This window comes from Elephantulus edwardii, unplaced genomic scaffold (assembly GCF_000299155.1).
Source record: "Elephantulus edwardii isolate Elephantulus edwardi_28Jun2011 unplaced genomic scaffold, EleEdw1.0 scaffold00035, whole genome shotgun sequence".
In the NCBI taxonomy this organism is placed as follows: Eukaryota; Metazoa; Chordata; class Mammalia; order Macroscelidea; family Macroscelididae; genus Elephantulus; species Elephantulus edwardii.
Genome location: NW_006399785.1, coordinates 8,342,407 through 8,364,287, shown reverse-complemented (window position 1 = coordinate 8,364,287; position 21,881 = coordinate 8,342,407). Strand labels below are relative to the sequence as shown.

The window sequence follows — 21,881 nt, the reverse complement described above, 5'->3', positions numbered from 1 at the left end:
TTTTTTGTTTTTTTTATAGATGCAACTCATTGCTGTTGAGTTGGAACCGACTCATAGCTCACCCTCCATGAGATTTTTCAGAGGCAGTAAATCACAAAGGAGGAGATAGCTCATTTTTCTTCTATGAAGCAGTCTATGGATTTGAACCATGTACCGTTGGCTTGGCAGTGTAATTCCTTATCAAGTTTTGACTCATTCGTACAGCCGTTCAACAAGTATTTATAGAGTGTGTACTAGGACACAGATGGTAAGTTTGGGACTGGGCACATCTTTGCCTCTTAGAGGTTTCCTTTGGCCTAATCACTTGAATTTTCAAGGTCTGTATTTTACTCCAGAAAAATGGAAATAAAGCTAGGAGATATCGACAGTTTGACTCCAGGCCATTGCAATTAAGCAAACATAGCAACAAAGCAAATATTTTAGTGAAGCAATCTACATAAATGTTTTGGTTTCCAAGTGCATATAAAGTATGTTTACACTATATTGCAGTGTATTAAATGGGCAATGCAATTATGACAATGTTTGTAATATTTTGAGAAGCAAGTACTCACTGTCAGAAAAATGACAATAGACTTGTCCAACTCAGGGTTTCCACAACCTCCAGCTTGCAAACATTGCATTATTCGCAAAGCATCATAAAATGAGGCATGCCTATAAAAAGCTTCATCTTGTTGTGAGAATCAATTGTAGTTTTTCTTTGTCTCCAAGTGACAATGTCCCTTACACTTGAGCTTTTAATCCAGCTAGTGAGGCCAGTATTATTATTGAGTTCTTAAATGAGAGAGCACTAGCAAACATTGAGGTAACCATCAAGACCTTTTTTGGCTGGGGTTCAGGAGAGGGCTCCAATGAGAGTGGTTGAACTGGAGTCTCATTTGGCACTGACCCACCTAGTCACATGGTCACTTCTCATGGTGTTAAGACAATATGATGTGTTGGTGGGCTCAAAGCAGTCTAGAGCTTACTTGGTATACCAAACTCAGTGGATTAGGTTTTCATTTCTATGTTGATTATTGGCTATGTGTGTATGTGTTGTTGTTGTTATGTGCTATTGAGTCAGCCCATGGTGACCCTATAAACAATGGCTCTGACACTTGCCCTATCCTGCGCCAACCTCACCATTGCTGACACACCTGACTCCATTACCACAATCACTGTGTCAATCCCTCTCATCCATGGACTTCCTCTTGTGTGCTGACCTTCTACCCTTTAAACCATGATTTCCTTCTCCAAGGACTGTTAGGTGTCTGCAATTGATGCTATCTCATAGAGGTCTCATGTGTGTAATGGATAGAAATCTTGCCTGATGCTGTGTCATCCTTACAATCTCTGCTGTACTTGTTGTTATTATGTGCTGTTGAGTCACCTGTGACCCATAGAGACTCTGTGTACAACCGCTCTGAAGCCTGCCCTGTCCTGAGCCAATCTCACTGATTCCAACACACCAGCCCCCATTGCCTCAATTACTGTATCAATCCATCTCACCTGGGGCCTTCCTCTCTTGTGCTGTCCTATACCCTTCCAAGCATGATGTCCTTCTCCAAGGATCGGTCCCTCCTGGCCATGTGCCCAAAGTATGTGAGACAGAGCTTCAACATCTTAGCCTCCAAGGAGAAACTTGGTTTCACCCTCTCCAAGACAGACATTTGTTTTCTTGGTGATCCATGGTATGTTCAAGACTCTTCTCCAGCACCACAACTCGATGGTATCAGTCCTTCTTCTGTCATCCTTAGTCATTGTCCAGCTCTCTGATGCATAGCAAGTAATCACAAAGACCATGGCCTGTGGCTAACCTTAGTCTCTAGACTGGGCCGACTGGCAGCACCACGATAGATGGAGAGGAGATTGAGATTGTTAATAATTTCAGCTTGCTTGGTTCCACAATCAACACTCTTGGCACCAGCAGTCAGGGAATCAAAAGATGGATTGCACTTGGGAAATCTGCCCTCAGGGACCTCTCCATTGCTGTGCTTAACCCCTTGTCAACACATCTTGTTGAACAAAGAGTTAATATGTATGGCTGAAAATTTAGACATTCAAATCTACCCAGAGGGACTTCAGAAGAAAAGCCTAACGATTCACTTTCAAAAATCAGCTGTTAGAAACTCTAAGAGGCATACTCTTTGACTGATAGGCGTAGCATCATCAGGGTAGAAAGAGTATGAGGATCCAAGAGGGATGGGGGAGCTTATCCATAGGGTCATGCGATTTAATGGGTAGAGGGAGGGAAGGATAAATGAAAGTGGAAAGAAATGGTGTGAAAAACAATGTATACAAACTTTATGAATTGTGTATGTAAAACAGTATAAAATAATAATAAGAAGAATTTTAAAAAACTACATTGAAACAGATGAGGGAGAAAACTGTTTAAAAGGCATTTGTGATTAGGTATTTTTGTCATGACGGGAGTCCTGAGCAAAGGCTGCACAGTGGAGTGGACCTGGGGGGAGGGATTGTAAAACAATGAAAGAGTTTTTCTGTTACTCATCAAGGAGAGAGTGGGTGGGCGGGGAGAAAAGTGCAACAATGAATGAATGGAAATCCAAAGTCTCTAAATTTTCATTGAAATTAATAATAAAAAACGAAAAAAAAAAAAGCCAAACCAACCAAACAAAAAAAGTCAACTTTTCTTTTTCTCCCTTCAGTCTTTAAAAATGTCTGTACTTGTGTTTCCTTACTCCTCTCTGCAGCAAATCCCAACAGGGTTTTTCACCACTTACTTTCTGAACCTTGTGTCCACATTTTGAGGATTTTTAAACAGGTTGTTACTGTGTAATCGATTATAAATCACAGTAACTATATGAACAATGAATCCGTAAATTGCTGTGTCCTCATCATCTCGGAAACCTATGAGCCCATTGTAAAGCACAGGGTCAATCTATTTCATTGAGGGTCTTCTCTTTACCTGTCCCTCCATTTTTCCAAGCGTGATGTCTCTCTCCAAGGAAAAGCCCCTACTAACAACATGGGAGGCTGGACATTATGAGGAGGAATGTGGCATCAGGATTGGAGAAAGACTTATCCACAACCTGCGTTATGCAGATGATAGAACCTTGCTTGCTGAAACTGAGGAGGACCTGAAGCATTAGCTATAGAAGTTCAAGGACTGTAGTGTTCAATATGGATTGAAGGTCAACATCAAAAAACCAAAGATTCTCACAGCTGGGCCAATTGGCAGCACCATGATGGATGGAAAAAGGATTGAGGTTGTTAACAATTTCAGCCTCCTGACTCCACAATCAGAATATTGGCACCAGCAGTCAGCATTGGGGAAGTCTGCTTTCAGAGATCTCTGCAAATTGCTAAAAAGCAATGATGTCAATCTAGAGATTAAGGTGTGGCTGATCTTGGCCATGATCTTGGCAGCTACTTGCTATGCACTAGAGAGCCGGACAATATCTAAGGATGACAGAAGAAGAAATGATGCTTTTGAGTTGTGGTGCTGGAGAAGAGTATTGAATAGATCATGGACTACCAGGAGAACAAATTTATCTGTCTTGGAGAAGATGAAACCAAGTTTCTCTTTGGAGGCAATAATTTTGAAGCTCCAACTCACATACTTTGAACATGTGTCCAAGGGGCACCAGTCTTTGGAAAGGACATCATGCTTGGAAGGGTGGAAGGACAGCACAAGAGAGGAAGACCCCAGATGAGATGGATTGACTTGGTAACTGGGGCAATGGGATTAGTGTGTTGGGGTTTGTGAGACTAGCTCAGGATAGGACACAGTTCAGAGCTATTGTACGTAGAGTTGCTATGTGTTGCAGGCCACTTCATGACACATAACAACAACAACAACAACAACAACAACAAAATGCTGAAAATATGTAAGATGAAGCTTCACCTTTTATGTCTTCCAGGAGCACCCTAGTTTCACTTTCTCCAAGACCTATTTGTTCTTTTGGCAGTCCTTGGTATAGTAAGTGCTCTTCTCCAACACCACCACTCAAAGGCATCAATTTTTCCATCATGCTAAGTCATTGTCCAACTTTAAGTGGAAGACACCTTAAATTCCCTATATCAGCCATCTTTATGCAAATGTGTACAGATAATAGACTGGATATAATTAGAGTTTTCTGGGAAAGAGTTACTTAATATATGCTAATTTCCACCTCATAGATGTTTTTGAGAAGTCAAAGTTAGATGCACCATGGTCATGATTTTCTTGTTCTAGCTGCTTTCTTAAAAGAGTTGCCATTGACCCAGAAATTTCACTACTGGGAATTTACCCTAAAAAACTATAACTGCCACCAAGCAGATATATGCACACCCATGTTTATTGTGGCTTTGTTTGCAATAACAAAGAACTGGAAACAAGACATGAATGGATAGAGAAGCTCTGGTATATTCACACAATGGAATACTATGCAGCATTGAAAAACAAGGAACTCATGAAATATTATAAAAAATGGGTGACCCTGGAGGACATTATGCTGAGTGAAGCATTTCAGTCACAAAAGGATAAATAATGCATAGGGCCACTATTGTAAAATGGCACTGACATTAGGGTTGAGGGAAGACAGATAAGGAGGGGAGGAATGATGTATATAGCATTGAAACCAATGAGGGAGAGATCTGTTTAAAAGGGATACATGAATGAGTATTCTTGTCATTACAAAAGTCCAGAGTGAAGGCTGCATAGTGGAGTGGACTTGGGAGGAGGGATTGCATAACAATGAAAGAGTTTTTCTTTTCAAGGAGAAGAGTGAATTGGGAGGGAGGAGGAGGGCAGGGAGAAAAGTGCAACAATGAATGACTGGAACCCTAAATATTTTAGGGAAAAAAAGATTAAAAAAAGAAAAAATTAGAGATAGGTAAAAAAAAAAAGAGTTACGGAAAGTCGAGCAACATTCATGACAATGAGCACTGCCTATGAAGTGTCCAATGAAGACAAAACGTACAGAGACAAAAACACCAAAGAACAAACGAATCGGTCTTGGAAGCAGGACAGTCAGAAGGCTCCTCAGATGAGAGGATGGTGAGATTGTGATTCGTTTACTTCAGGCATTACAACTGGAGCAAGACTTCATGTTTGGTAAAGAAAAGGGTCAGTAAAAAAGAGGACTCTGAACAAGACGCATTGACTGCAGTAACAGGCTGACGCACAGACGAGACTGAGGATGGTACAGGTCAGGGCAAGGTTGTTCAGGGGGTCACTGCAGTTGTAGTTGACTCTCCAGCACCTAACAACAAACAAGACAAGTTGCTGTCAAGTTGATTCTGACTCATAGTTACCACACCGGTATCAGAGAAGTACCGTGTTCCACAGGTTTTTCGGTGACTGCCTTTTCAGAAGTTGACCACTAATTGGCCCTTTGTTCTGAAGCTCCGCTGTGTGGTCTTGAACAGTTAGCCTTCTGGTTAGTAGGCAAGGATGTCAACTATTGCACCAGCCAGAGTTGATAAAGGTCTATTCCTGCAGTTTGCTATGCACTTGGTTCTGAGAACTCAGTTGTGTAACATGAAATGACTCCATAGGCTTTTCATGGTTGAAGATCTATGACAAGTGTATCTCCAAAGCTGTCTTCTAAAGTACTTCTGGGTAGGTTTGAACCACTAACATTTTAGCTTGTAGTCACATGCTTAACTGTACCATCTCCTGTGCTGTTGTGTGCTGTCACATCGGGACCAAAGCAGAGATTACTGTACAAAGAACAAGTATCAGGTGAGGAAAGCCGTATCTGACCTATAACACCTCCGCAAAGGGGAACTGTTTCAATAACAACATCAACAGCAACAACAAAACCAATTCCCCTGAGGTCAGACGTCTCCGTCATGCTCCTGCACCTCTTTCTGTTCATCCCAACACCAGTCTTACTTCTCGACTGGGTTTGAAATCCGTTGTGATAGTTCAGAGAGCACACAGCACCCTATTAGGGACATCAAAGGCTTCAGGTTAGGAGCAGATTCACTCACTGAGTCAAGGCAGCTTCCTACATGTGCTCACAGGCACCTCAGCCTGCGACATCGTGGCTTTAGGCTCTTTTGTTGTTATGTGCCGTCGAGTCACCTACGATTCATAGCGACCCTATGTACAACAGCCCTAAACTCCGCTCTGTCCTGTGCCAATCTCACTGTCTCCGACACTCCCATCCCAATTATCCCAGTCACTGACTTGAAAACTCAACCTCCTTTGCCGTTTCTGTTATCTAAATGTTCTGTTGTACATAGGGTTTTCAGAGGCCTGCTATTTCAGAAGTGGATGGCCAATCCTTCTTCCTATTCAGTCTTTATGTGAATGTTCAGATTTAGAGAAGTATCAGACAGACCAGCAAGTTAAAGGTATATCCCTTATTGCGGAATTAACTTTAGGCTCTAAGTCATTCTAATTATGGCTTCCTCCCCATGCCTCCCTTCACCACATCCACCAACAAATTTGCACAAAAGCCGCTCAGCTCTAGTTCCTTCATGGGGTCTCGAGGTCCCAAGGTCAGCTCCATCTCATGTCAGGTAATCTTCTAACCTTCCACTTTGGCCATGGCTGCTGCTGCTAAAAGTCTAGCTGTGCAAGAATCTTTGGCTTCAAAGGGTGTGTAATGTATGCCTGCTTCTTCTTTGCTGGTGGTGAGATTCTCAAATTCTGTTGCTGGATCTACTCAGTGTAATGGTGAAACTCGCCAACCCCCTTGTGGATAGGCTAACACACACCATACACATATTCAAGCCGACCCATTTGGCAAAGTCAGTGACCAGGGAAGCCATTTAGAACAATTGCACAGGAGGAGATTGGCAATCTTTATCCCTGGAGCAACTGGTGGATTCGAGCCATACACCTTTGTATTGGCAGTACGATTATTTACAGCTATGCTACCAGAGCTCCCTGTACCATCTAGGAACTCTATATAAAAGTATAGAGCTCAGAACAGAATATAGACATTTTCATATAGAAGGCAAGCTAATTAAAGGAATGAAGAGTAAGAAGTGAGAAAAGGACCTCTGCTGTAAAGACACCACTATTTAAAGATGAAATTGAGTAGGAGGTTGTTACGAAAGAATCATAGAAAAGATTAAAAGAAAGTGAGTAATGTGCTCTCACGGGATTAAGCAAATAATCTTTAAGAAAAAGACATCAAAGGCCTCAAGGGATCTCTTTGGAATGATAGAAATATTCTAAAGTTGGACTGTGGTGATGGTTAGAAAACTGTAAATTTACAAAACCCCACTGGATTTTAAACTTAAAATGGTGAGTTGGTTTTTGTTTTCTGCATCGAAAAACAAGGAACTCATGAAATATTTCACAAAATGGGTGACCCTGGAGGACATTATGCTGAGTGAAATATCTCAGTCACAAAAGGACAAATGTGGCAAAGTGCCACTGTTATAAAAGAGGATTGACATAGGGGCGGGGGGTGGGGGTTGTGCGGCGGAGACTGAGAAAGACGGCATAAATAACCTATACAGCTTTGAAACAGATGAGGGAGAGAACTGTTTGAAAGAAATATAGGATTAGGTATTATTGTTATGACAGGAGTCCAGAACGAAGGTAGCATAATGGGGTATATGTGGGGGGAGGGATTGAATAACAATGAAAAAAGTTTTGCTTTTACTTTTCAAAAAGAAAAGCAAATTGAGGGGAAGGGTGGGCAGGGAGAAACGTGCAACAATGAATGAATGGAAATCCAAATTCTCTGTAAACTTTTATTAAATAGCAATATATAGCTTGAAATATTTTTTAAAAAATGGTGAGTTTTAATGTTAGGTAAATTATACATCTGTAATAACTAAGGAAGGTGGTGGTTTGGGGGTAAGAAGTTGTCCTGCCAACCTAAAGGCAAGTTGTTTGAATCCCTCAGCTGCTCCTTGAGAAAAAGATAGGCAGTCTCCTCCGATGTGATTTATGGCTATTGAAAACCCACTGAAAGGCCAGTTATGAGTCAGTTCCTACTCGCTGGTGTGTTACAGCAACAACTAAGGAAAAATAAGGGAAGATCAATCATGCATGTTGACTGTTGAACAAGGATTTAAATAGATGAAGATTAAAAAGCATCTTCTTCCCACCTTGCATAAGAAGACAACTGTTATGGATTGAATTACATCCCCAACACATTTAGTCTATTCTAAATTCTACTTGAGGATGCAATCTTGTTTGTGAATAGGATTCTCTATTATATTAGTGAAAGCAAGTAAGGGTTGAGTATGTCTTAAGAGTACTCTGAGTTCTTCTTCTGAGCTATAAGAAGCAGCACAGACATCGAAACAGGCAAATACAAAGCAAAGAAGCATATGTGCAGATTGCCAAGGAAGAGAGAAAGGAAAGGAGGGGGAGAGGGAGACAGAGACGGAGATGGAGATGGAGATGGATATGGAGACAGAGGTAGTGGGGCTTCTATTATAGTTAACACCTTAAGTCTGGACTTCTGTCCTTCAAAATTTTAAGGAAATAGATTTACATTCTTTAAAGCTACTCACTTGTGATATTTTTGTTACAATAACCTTATGAAACATTGAGAAGACAGCAAGTTTCACTGGAAAAGTGAACATATGTTTGGAAGGAGTTGAGCTCTTTAAGACAATCAAGTGTTTTGAAAACACTAAATCATAGGATAGAATACTGTTTCTATTTTCCTAAAACATAACAGCATTAGTGCGGATGCAGTCTTATTTGAGAAAAAGAACAATAATGAGTATGATGATATCTCAAGTGGGGTGTAGGAAGAATATATTATTGTTGTGAGATGCCATCGAGTCAACTCGTTCTATCTTGTATATAGTCACAACTGCTATTATCTTCAAACCCATTGTTGCAATCACTGGGTCAATCCAACACATTTAGGATCTTGCTCTTTTTTGCTGGTCCTTGACATTTTCCAACATGGTCAGTGTCTTTTTCTAAGGACTGGTGTCTCTTGATAACATGTTCAAAGTATGTGAGGCAACGTTTCACCAGTCGTGCTTCTAAGAAGCACCCTGCTGTTGTGGTTTTGTGCCTTCCAGTCATCTATGACCCATAGTGACCCTATGAACAATGGTTCTGAACCTTGCCCTATCCTGAACTAATCTGACACTTCTGACCCCATTGCCTCAGTCAGAAGTATACTGGTTGTACTTAATTTTATTTAACAATTGGGAAAATTTGTCTCCATTAATTTTTAATACATTGACTTTGGGTAATGCTCTCTGTTGGTTTAGAAGATTTTATATCACTGGAAACAAATGAGAGAGAGAGAGAGAACTGTTTAAAAGGGATATATGATTAGGTATAATTGTCATGACAGGAATCCAGAATGAAGGCTGCCTAGTGGAGTGGACTTGGGGGGGATTGTATAACAATGAAAGAATTTGATTTTATTTTATATTTTTGCTTTTCAAAGAGGAGAGTTAGCAGCAGGGAGGGGTGGCCAGGGAGAAAAGTGCAACAATGAATGAATAGAAATCCAAAGTCTCTGTAAATTTTCACTAAAATAAAAAAAAAATTTAAAAAGATGCCAAAAAAGATTTTATATCATTGACGGTTTGCATTATTTTGCAGGAAAACTGTGCGAGTTTGATAAAGTAGAAGTTTTATATTGTTACCTTGTTAATTCTCATTAAAGTGTAGTTGTTAGGTGCTGTAGAGAAGGGTATGACCCATGTTGTTGTTGTTGTTGTTAGGTGCCATTGAGTCTAGTACAACTCATAGTGACCCTACGAACAAAATATCTGAAACCAGTCCTGTCCAGCCCCATCCTCACACTTCCTGACACACATGAGCCCAATACAGCAGTCACCATGTCAATCCACCTGGTTGAGGACCTTCCTCTCCTTCGCCGGCCCTCCACCTTTCTCAACATCATGTCCCTCTCCAAGGAATAGAACCTACTAGCAACATGTCCAAACTGTGTGAGGCGAAGCCTCATATTTCTTTCCTCCAAAGAACACTTTGGCTGCACCCCCTCTAAGATATTTCTATTTGTTTTCTTGGTCGTCCATGGAATGTTCAGTATTCTCCTCCAACACTGCAGCTCAAAGGCATCAGTACTTTTTCTGTCATCCTTATTCATTGTCCAGGTCACAGATGCTTAGTGAGTAATCAGAAAGACCATGGCGTGAATCAGTCACATCTTCGTCCTCAAACTAACAGCACTGTTCCTCAATAATTTGCAAAAGTCCCTAACTGCAGATTTTCCCAGTGCAATGCATCTCTTTATTCCCTGACTGCTCTTACCAAAGGTGCTAATTGTGGATCCAAGCAAGATGAAGCTGTTGACACTTTCAATCTCCTCTCCATCCAAGATGTAAGATCCATAGTGACCCTATAAACAGCAGACCTGAAACCTTCTTGTCCCCAGCCTTCCTCATACTTTCGGTCACACTCGAGCCTCTTACAGCAGTCATGATGTCAATCGATCCATCCGGTTGAGGATCTTCCTCTGTTTTGCCGACCCTCTGCCTTTCCACCAATGATGCTCTGCTTCAAGGAATAACTTCTCCTAGAAACATGTCCAGACTATGTGAGCTGAAGCTTTATCATCTTTGCTTTCAAGGAGCACTCTGGCTACACTTTCTCCAAGACATATTTGTTGTTTCGGCAATTCATGCGATATTCAGCACTAATTTCCGACATAAATTCTTCTTTGGTCATCCTTATTCATTGTCCAGCTCTCATATGAACTGCAAGTGATCAGAAAGACTGTGGCCCAAATCAGGCACACCTTAGTCCTCAAACTGACATCATTACTCTTCAATACTTTGGAGAGGTCTCTGACTGCAGATTTTTCCAGTACAACATGTCTCCTGATTTCCTGACTATTGGTACCAAAAGAGCTTTCTATTGTGGATCCAATGAAGATTAAATCATTGACAGCTTTAATCTTTAATTCAATTATCAGGATTTTGCCTATCAGAATTTTTGTTTTCCTGATGCTGAGAAATGTAGTAGATTCCACTTTATGCCTGAATTAATAGAGAAAAGGTGGAAGTTGTCAAGGTTTTAATTTTACTTAGATCCTCAGTCAACACCCATGGATGAAGCACTCAAGAAATCAAGTGATAGATTTAATATTGTTGTCATGTGCCATTGTGTCAGTTGTGACTCATAGCGACCCTGAATAAAACAGTGCTGAACCTTGCCCTATCCTGAGCCAACCTTATTGTCTCTGATACACCAACCCCCCCCTCCCCACCTTACTCTAGTCACTGAGTCAATCCATCTCATCAAAGATCTTCCTCTCCTACTCTGTCCTCCACCTGCCCAAACTTGATGTCCCTCTCCAAGGACTGGTCCCTCTTTACAACATGTCCAAAGTATTTCATACCGAGCTTCAGAATCCTTGCTTCCAAGGAGCAGCCTAGTCTCACCATCTCTAGGGTGACCTTGTTTGTTCTCCTAGCTGTCCATGGTATATTCAATACTCTTTTCCACAACTCAAAGGCATAAATTCTCCTTCTGTCATCCTGAATCATTGTCCAACTTTCTAATGCATACCAAGTAATTGTGAAGACCATGGCCTAGATCAGGTGCAACTTAGTTTCCAGACTGACATCGTTGTTCTTCAGTACTCTGGAGATGTCCTTGACAACTGACTTTCCCAATGCAATTCATCTTTTGATTTCCTGGCTGCTGGTACCAGGAGTGTTGATTGTGGAGCCAAGGAAGCTAAAGCTGTTAACACTCTTAATCGCTTCACCATCTATCATATTGCTTCCAATTGGCCCAGTGGTGAGAATCTTTGTTTTCTTGATGTTGAGCTTCAATCCATACTTAAGGCTGCAATCCTTGACTTTCTGCAGAAAATGCCTCAGGCTCTCCTCAGTTTCAGCAGGCAAGTTTGTGTCATCTGCATAACACAAGTTGTTGATGAGTCTTCTTCCTCCTCATAGAGCCCAGTCTCCCAGATGATCTGTTCTGCATATAGATTGAAAAGGTATGGAGATAGAATAAATCTCTGGAACACACCCTTCCCAATTTTGAACTATCCAGTTTCCTTGTTCTGTTCTGATGACTACCTCTTGGTCCAAGTATGCTGTTGTTGTTGTTGTTAGGTGCCACTAAGTCAAGTAAAACTCATAGTGACTGTATGAACAAAAGATCTGAACCTAGTTCTACTCTGCACCGTCCTCACACTTCCTGACCCACGAGAGCCCATTGCAGCAGTCACCTTAGTTTCAATCTCCTCTCCATCCATCATAACACTGCTTATCGGACCAGTGGTAAGAATCTTTTTCTTGATATTGAGATACAATCCATACTTAAGGCTGCATTCCTTGATCTTCTGCAACAAGTGCCTCAAATCTTCCTCACTTTTAGCAAGTAAAATTGTGTCACCTCCATAACGTAAGTTAATGATGAGTCTCCCTCTGGTCCAGATGCCACATTCCTCTTCACAGAGTCCAGATTCTCAGATAATTTTGCTCAGCATATAGATAGAACAGGTATGGAGACAACACTACATCCCTTGTGCACTCCCTTCCCAGTTCCAAACCATGCAGCCTCCTGATCCCGGTATAGGTTCATCATGAGCACAATCAAGTGCTCTGTGATTTTCATTCTTCTTAATGTCAACCACAGCTTTTCACGATCCACACAGTCAAATGCATAGGGGCAGACTGTGGTTCAGATCATCAATTAATCATATGCAAGTTCAAATTGAGGTCAAAGACAATTAAAATAAGTCCATAGGAACCAAGATATGATCTTGAATCAATTCCATAGGAATTTCACGCCCATCTTGAGAATAGGTTTGAGGCATTGAACATCAGTGATAGAAGACCAGATGAGTTGTATGGTGATATCAAGTATCATCCATATCATCTATGAAGAAAGCAAAAGTTCATCACAAAAACAGAGGAGAAAGAAAAAACAGACATTGACGTCAGAAGAGAGTCTAAAGATTGCACTGGAAGCTAAATCTCAACGAAACATGTCAAAGATCTGGATCGACGATTTCAAAGGGCAGCTCAGGAGGACAAAGCAAAGTATTATAATGGAATGTGCAGAGAGCTGGAATTGGAGATTAAAAAGGGAAGAACTCACTCTGCATTTCTCAAACGGAAATAATTAAAAAATAAATCTAGGCTTCATGTCACAATGTTGAAAGATGCTATGGACAATGTACTGAATGACCCAGAAAGCATCAAAGGAAGATGGAGGGAATATAATTTCAGGAAGCATCATATGAACGGGAGCCAATGGTAATGAAAGAGAAAGTGGAAGCTGCATTGAAGGCATTGGCAAAAATAAGTCTCAGAAATTGATGGGAACCAATTGACTAGTTTCAATGAACAGATGCAGCCTTGGATGCACTCACCAGCCTATGCCAGGAAATTTGGAGGACGGCTGTCTGGCCAACAGATTGGAAGAGAGCCATATTAGTTCCTATTCCCAAGAAGGGTGATCCAACTGAATGTGGAAATTATCGAACAATATCATTGATATCACATGCTAGCAAAATAATGCTGAAGATCCTAAAAAATGGCTGGAACAGTGCGTAGACAGGGAATTGCCAAAATTTAAGCGGGATTTAGAAGAGGCGGCTGTGCCACCGGGGATCTCATTGCTGATATCAGATGCATCCTAGCTGAAAGTAAGGAATGTTGTTGTTGTTATGTGCCGTCAAGTCGCCTGAGACTCACAGCGACCCTATGTACAACAGCCCTAAACTCCGCTCTGTCCTGTGCCAATCGCACTGTCTCTGACACTCCCATCCCAATTATCCCAGTCACTGAATCAATCCACCTCATAGAGGGCCTTCCTCTCCTGCGCTGTCCCTCCACCCTCCCAAGAATGATGCTCAGGACAGCAGTGCAGCTTCAGAGTGATGTACAGAGGGTCACGATGAGTCACAGACGACTTGATAGAATGCAATAACAACAACATCTTCATGATGGCCGACTGGTGAGAATTTTTGTTTTCTTGATGTTGAGATATAAACTATATTGAAGGCTGCACTCCTTATCTTCATTTTCAATGAACAAGGTTGTGTCATTTACATAGTGCAGGTTGTTGTAGGTTGCTCTGATCTTGTAACATTTAATTGGTGAGATTATTTGTGAGTAGATACCTTGGACAATTGGCAGATAGACTGATATGATTATCGTTCTAGGCTGAAGGACGAAGATCTGTTGAAGTCCTGAAGCAGAAGTGTGCATGTCAGGATTGGGAATAGGACTGTGGTCACCATTGCTGGAGGATAATGAACCCAGTGGAGAGTTCTGGTACATTAGGTGAGAAAAGTATGAAGGGATTAAGTCTTGGACAATGTTGTGGGTCATAGGAAGGCTTTGAATTTGACCTGTCACGAGACCAACCAGGAAGGCTTTTGAACTGGGGAATGACACGATCTAGGTATAATCTGTAGGGTACTGCACTGCTAATTCAAAGATAGAACCTCTCTGACTGTTCAAAACCAGCAGCAGTTCTGTGGAGAAGAAATGGGCAAGCACTTCCCATGCTGTTCACAACCATTCGATTGAAAACACACTGAGGGGTCAGCTGTGAGTTGGTTCTGACTTGACAGTAAGTTTGAGTTTTAAAAAGATCACATTCCTGTTTTTTAATCATGATTTGGAGTTGCGCAAATGGAAACAAAGGACTCACAACCCTACTATAGTTCTGTAGTTGTTCAGGGAAAGTAGCTTGGACTAAGAAAGTTGTTGTTGTTGGATATTGCTGAGTCAGAACTGACCCATAGCTGACCCTGCAGAGGGGTTTCAAAGGCAGTAAACGGCATGGGTTGTTGTTATGTGCCATCAAGTTGCCTGCGACTCATAGCAACCCTATGTACATTAGACCCTGCCCTATCCTGAGCCAAGCTCATCATCTTTGACAGACCTAATCCCATTTTTCCAGTCACCAGGTCAACCCATCTCATCCTGGGTCTTCCTCTCCTGTGCTGTCCCTCCACCCTTCGAAGCATGATGTTCCTCCCTAAGGACTTGTCTCTCCTGGCCATGTGTCCAAAATATGTGAGATAGAGCCTCAGAATCCTTGCTTCCAGGGAGCATCTTGATTTCACCTTCTCCATGACAAATTTGTTTGCTCTGGCAGTCCGTGGTATGTTCACATGTCTCCAGCACCACAACTCAAAGGCATCAATCCTTCTTCTATTATCCTTAGTTATTGATGTACAGCAAATAACTACAAAGACCATGGCCTGCATCAGGTACACCTTAGTCTCCAGACTGACATTATTGCTCTTCAGTACTCTAGAGGTACCTGATAGCAGGCTTTCTTAATGCAATTCATCTTTTGACTTTTTGACGGCTGGAACCAAGAGTGTTGATCGTGGAATCAAGCAAGCTGAAGTTATTAACAATCTCAGTGTCCTCACCATCTATCTTTTTATTTTTTTTTTTTTTTACAGAGGTTTTGGATTTCCATTCATTCATTGCCTCAATTTTCTCCCTTCTCACCCCTCCCCACCAGCTCGCTTCCCCCTCCGAAGACAGAAAAAAGAAAAAAAAAAGCAAAAAATTCCTTCATACAATTCCCACGTCCCTTCCCCCCGCCCCCACCCTGAGTACACTTCTCTATGCAACCTTAATTCTGGATTCCTGTGCTGACCATAATACTCAATCATATATCACTTCTGATCCTCACCATCTATCATGATGATGCCAATAGGCCCAGTGGTGAGGATCTTTGTTTTCTTGATGTTGAGCTTCAATCCACATTGAAGACTGCAGTCCTTGACCTTCTGCAGAAAATGCCTCACATCTTCAGTTTCAGCAAGCTTGTTTATCCTTCTGTCGTGTAGCAGCTGGAGGATTTCAATCATGTGCCTTTGGGGTTGCAGGGCAGTTTCTTACCGTTAGGCCCCAAATCTCCCTAAGAATAGAAGATAGTAAAAACAGTTGAGAATTTGAGTCTATTTTGGAGGTTGAACGGATGCAATTTTCTTGTGGTTTGTTTGGCTTTGTAAGCATGAAAGCAAGAAAGGACTCAGTGATCTTATCAGTTTGATGGATCTGAGCATCACCATTTCCTGGGATGAGAGAAACTGTGGAGGGAGAAGATAAGGAAGGGTGGTAATGGGAATGGAGTTCAATTTTGCCTGCGATAAAACTGAGTTGCTTGTGAAACATCCCGAATTCCTGGGTGCTGTACTTGATTGGCTCAACTGTGAAAGGAAAGGTGGGGTGCTTCAGTCTACCTGGAGATGCTTAGAAGAAAGAGTTGGCAATCTATTTCTGAAAAATCAGGCTTTAAACCCCTTTTTCTGATGTCTACACTTGTTCTTTTTCTTTCCATTATTATTATTATTAATTTAATGAAAATTTACATAGATTTTGTATTTCCATTCTTTCACTGTTGCACTCTTCTCCCTGCCCACCCCTACCCTCCAGTTCATTCTTCTCTTTGAAAAGTAAAAGAAAAATTCATTGTTAGACAATCCCCCCCACTCCCCTCAAGTTCACTCCACTATGCATCCTTCGTTCTGGACACATGTCATGACAATCACACTTGTTCTTTACCAATCTGAATCAATTAAGTGACAACTGGTTTATGGGATATCCAAGGGAAGATGATGAATCATCCAAGTACTAACCTCTGGACCACTGACCTGACCTTCCATTTGGATCTTGTCACAAGAAGTCCAGGATGGGATCTGGCATTTAATATACATCCATTATCTACCAGGTGTTATCTGAGCAGCTCTTGTGGTGGTGGTGGTGGGGGGGGCGGGAAGGAGAAATAAATAGATAAATAAGTCAACAGATGATTAAGAGCAAACCAGCTTTCCAGGACAATAGAGACGGAGACAGAGTGTTCTGGTAATTACCACTAATGTAGAATTTGCAACTGTATAATCTGGGGCTAATTGCACTTTTGAAATGAATGCATTTTGTTCATTATCTTTTATCGAGAGGTGGCCCTAATTCACTTGCTGCTTCAGATAAAGTTTAAGGGAAGAATTTCAGAGTCACCCTGATCTCCTGACTTGACAAATTAGGGTAATATTGAGCTCAAATCTAACCTGAGCTCAAAGTTGTTAAATACTCTAATTTTCATCTGTGTTTCGTGTTGGAAAATAATTTTAATATTAAAGGACAACTGTAGACTGCTAATGACTTGAATGCAGTTTGACTGTTTTCATGAAGTGCTCTGTGGGATGTCAGAATATTTAATTCAGGATGTTAAAAACATCCCAAAATGTCACAATAATTATATCACAGCAGGCAATTAAAACACTGGAAAATGCCAACTGACTGAGAGTGTTCCTTGTTATTTAGGAAACTATTAAGAACCTGACATATAAAGTAAAAAAAAAAAATAAAATAACCAACACAACACTCTGGTTTTAACTTTCTGTCTCCATAGACAATTTCGGTATTATGTGTGAAAGTAACAATTGGTACCAAACGGGTCAGGCTTAAAATATGAAGCCTTCGAAGGACAACAGGGGCAGATTCCGCTTAATCTTTAACTTTAGAATATCTATATTCACACTTCATAAAAAAGCAATGTTTGGTTTTACACATCATACCATATGTGCTATAATACCCCTCCACATAATGGTTGTGTTAATTATATCATGGATTGGCAGCCTTAATTGATGTGATTCTAAATTATGGGCAATGTAGCCATTTCTTTATTCCCTGAATTGTACTTTTTTTCTAAATCCCGAGGGATGAACAGTGCAATGCTGAAAACCAGTGGCAGTGTTTGCTTAATCCCTGAGGATTAGGATGCCTTTCTCAGCAGGGCTGTTAAGAATTGACTATGTTGGGGTGGAAGGGAATATATTCAAGCCAGGTGAGATTCAGAAAGCAGAATGTACTGAAGTCCGAGGAGAGTAAATGCAATTACAGATTAACAGTGCGATTCCTAACACACTGTGCCACCAGAGCTTCCGACTGATTTTCAAACTGAAAAAAAAAAAGACTCATTGCTATCAGAATGGCTCATAGCTTACCCTCCAGCAGAATTCCCCGGCTGTCATTTAGGAAGGAGGAGAATACCCATCTCTCTTTCTCCTGGTGAGGGACTGGTGAATGCAAGCTGTCAGAGAGGTATTCGGAGTGCTTTGAGTTCAACAGTGCAACTCCCTGGGGACTGTGCAGCCAGAGCTCCCCAAAAGTGAGCAAAGTGCATACCATCAAATATCCCCAAACTTTGGAATCACCTTGGAATCACGACATCCTTAGGTATCATGGGACAAAATGTGGCATGACCTTACACCGTCTCCACAAGGTTGATACGTTTGAGCCCATTTTGAGACTATTGTGTCAATCCATCTCATTGATGGTGTCACTCAAATGACATAACACATTGCCAGAGAGTGGAATATAACGCATGGTGACCTTCTCCTGGAGAATGACCATCTACCAACTATGGATTTGAGCCACTTGATGTTAGCAGTCTAACATGTAAGGTGCTATTCCATCCAAATTCACTCAAATAAGGGTCTGAAACATTGGAAAACTCCTAATGTATCTTTCCAAGTAACAATAAAAATGAAACTTTATCAATCATGACACTCTTAAGAAAAGAAATAAACAAGCAAACACACACAAAACTCATTCTTCACCAAGATGGCTTGCAATCAATGCCCTGTACCTAGATATGACTGTGCACACTAAACCCATATTAAATGCATAAGCAGCTCAACTTTGGTTAACTGGAGATCCCCCCAGTACTCTAACCATTCCAATGCCACCTGACACCAGAGGAAATCTGACTGAGGAGAAGCCGGAGTGGAAGAGACAGCTGTCTTTATAGATTGCAGTGGAAGCCTCTTGTTTTTGTGAAATTGTCAAGAATATATGATCATGTAAAATACTTGAATAGACTTCTCTGTGCATTTGAAGCATTACTTGGAATTGAGGTGAGGAGACTGAATATTAAGTTTCTAATGGCTTTGCAGTAATTCTGCCTTTTTTCCCCAAGTTCTTCATGTAAGTATTGATGATATTGTTTCTGCTGTCTTCTCTGGAGTAACCTTGAATCACTTTTATCTGCCACTCTCAATTTCTTTTAGGTCCTTTGTCTGTGTCACTATGTTCATAGTGACACTATGAACAATAGAACTGAACCCTGTTCTATCCTGCGCCATCCTCACACTTCCTGACACACTAGATTCCATTGTGGCAGTCACTGCATCAGTCCATCTGGTTGAGGGTCGTCCTCTCCTTCACTGACCTTCTTCATTTCCAAGCGTGATGTGCCTTTCTAAGGAATAGCCTCTCCTAGCAACATGCCCAAAGCATGTGAAATGAAGCTTGATCATCTTTTCCTCTAAAAAGCACACTGGGTGCACTTTCTCTAAGACATATTTATTTGTTCTTTTGACAGTCCATGGGATATTTAGCACTTTTCTCCAACACCACAGCTCAAAGGCATCAATTCTTCTGTCTTCCTTATTCCAGCTCCCAGACTCATAGCAAGTGATCGGAAAGATCATGGCCTGAATCAGACTCACCTTAGTCCTCAAACTGACATTATTACTCTTCAGGAATTTAATATTGCTCATATGGCACTCTACAGTAATTGTAATACTCTATTATTCATTCGTAGCAGAGATTATGAGGATGGAGTGGAATAGGGCTAAGTTAAAATCCTTTTGTTCTGAGGGTCGTTCTGAGGGTAGCAGACTTGATGGTACTTAACAATGACAATGATAATAGTTATCTGATAATGATTCATTTTGGTGAGCTTGAGTCTATTCAGATTCACACAAACCCCACATGACAGCATAGATTTGCCCACGGGGGGTTTTCTAGACTGTAATCTTTGGGGAGCTCTGGTGACCTAGTAGTGGTAAGGAGTTGCACTGCCAACCCAAAGGCATGCAACTCAACTTCACTAGTGGCTTTGTGGGAGAAAGATGGCTTATCTCCTCTTGTGCTATTTCCGGGCCTCTGAAAACCTGTGGGAGGGTCAGCTGTGGGTTGGTTCCACCTTGACAGCACATATTGGAACGGTCTGTTTTTGCATTCATTGTGCCATTCTATCTCATTGAAGATCTTCTCTTGCACTGACCACCTACTTTTTACGCCATGATACCTTTTACCAAGGATTGACCCCTTCTGACAACATACTTAATGTGTGTAGGGTCACATTCTAATATGCTTGTCCATAATGAACTCCCTGGTTGCAATTTCTCCAAGACAGATTTGTTAGTTCTTTTGGCAACCCATAGCCTATTAAGTACTCTTTACCAATACTACAAGTTAGAGGTGTGAATTCTTCAATTTTCACTCATTGTCCAACTTTCACATGCATATGAAACAATTGAAAATATTGTAGCTTGAATCAGGCACACTTTAGTCTTTAAAAGGATGTCATTGCTCTTTGGTTTTTTGGAGAGGTCCTTGACAACAGGTTTTTTCCAATACAATGTATTTTAAAAAATTAACTCCTAGTTCCAAGGGTGTTGCTTGTGGATACAAGTAAAATAAAATCATTGAGAACTTCATTTTCTTCTTCATTTAGCATGGTTCCTCCATGATCAAGGGTTTTTTATTTTTTTATGTTGATGACGAATCCATTTGTGTCATTTTTCTGTACAGTGGTGATCTATGTGTTGTTATGATGCTGAAAGCTGTGCCAACAGTGTCTTGAACACTGGCAAGTGTTTGAAACCTGCCGATGGTGGGCATGTTTTGGCTGGACTTCTAGACTAAGAGAGATTGAGAAGCAGTTTTGACTATTCATTTATGAAATAACAGGCCTTTGAAAACCCTGTGAATAGCAACAGAACAATTCATGACCTCTTCTCCCTCCATTCCTTTCTCCCTCCCTTCCTCCCTTCCCTCCCTTCCCCTCTCTGTTGACTCTTTCTCTATCTCCCTCTCCCGCTCCCTCACCCTCTCCCTGTTTCTCTCCCTCCCTCTCCATCTCCCTCTCCCTCTCCAACTCACTCTCCCTCTCTCTCCCTCTCCTTCTTCCTCCCTCTGTCTCTCTCTTTCTCATTGCTACCAAGGCAGGACTAGCTCATAGTTGCCCCACTGGGTGTCTGAAGCTGTAAATCATTGGGGAAGAGATTTCCCATTAGCAGCACAACTCCGTATGGACTCTACCACCAGAGTTAGTAACAAACAAATGTCTGCCCCAACAGCAACAAACCTTGCATTGTGCAAATTACCCTTTACCTTTCACATCAACCTGCCATTTATAAGATATGAGGTCAGATTTTGGCTAGAAGACCTTAGAGACTATTCAGCTTCTCCATCTTAGAGTCAGAATATGGGGCACAAAAAATATTATCATTTTTTCCCCTCAGATTCCAGGGCTTACTGGGCCATGTCAGGACTTGTTGTTAGGTACCATCGTTGAGTATGACTCATAGTGACCATATGAACAATTGATCTGAATCCTGGCTTATTCTGTGCCATCCGCATCATCTTTGATACTTGAGCTCATGGTTTCAATCACCATGTCAACATCCCTCGTTACAGGTCTTCTTCTCTTTTGCTGACCCTCCCCCTTTCCAAGCAAGATGTCCCTCTCCAAGGAATAGCCTCTTCCTTTTCATGGGAACAACATGCCCAAATTATATAAGATGAAGCTTTGCCATCCTTGTTTCCACGAAGCACTCTGGATGCTCTATTTGCAAACCTATTTATTCCAAAGGCTAGGTTTCTAAATCATGGCTAGAATTTAGATTTTACCCGATGAAGCCGATGATAGATGTGAGGTTAGAACCTGAGGCGGGTGAGGAATGACTTGAGGTGACAGAGACGTTTAAGGGTGTTGAGGCTGGTGTTTGCCCTTTGCAGGGAACTAATACCCAGCTCAGTCACTCCACACTGCCTTTACATTGATCAGTCTGGATGCCAATGCTTCAGGAGGAAATTAAAAAATGGGGTCATGATAGACTCTAACTTGGGACCCAGCTCCTCAAACCCCAAACGCCAAACCCTCTGACACTGGGTGTATTCCAGTTCACTCAGAACAGCCCAACAGGGAAACGTAGACTTGCTCCCTGAGGCTTCTGAGGCTGTAAGAAGATTGCTTTATC

The 21,881-nt window shown here is 41.4% G+C and overlaps 1 pseudogene; it reads right to left on the bottom strand.

Annotated features, from left to right (window-relative positions):
• Nucleotides 1–5,968, bottom strand: part of LOC102855306 — a 94,881-nt pseudogene extending 88,913 nt beyond the window's left edge.
• Nucleotides 5,969–21,881: the final 15,913 nt, after the last annotated feature.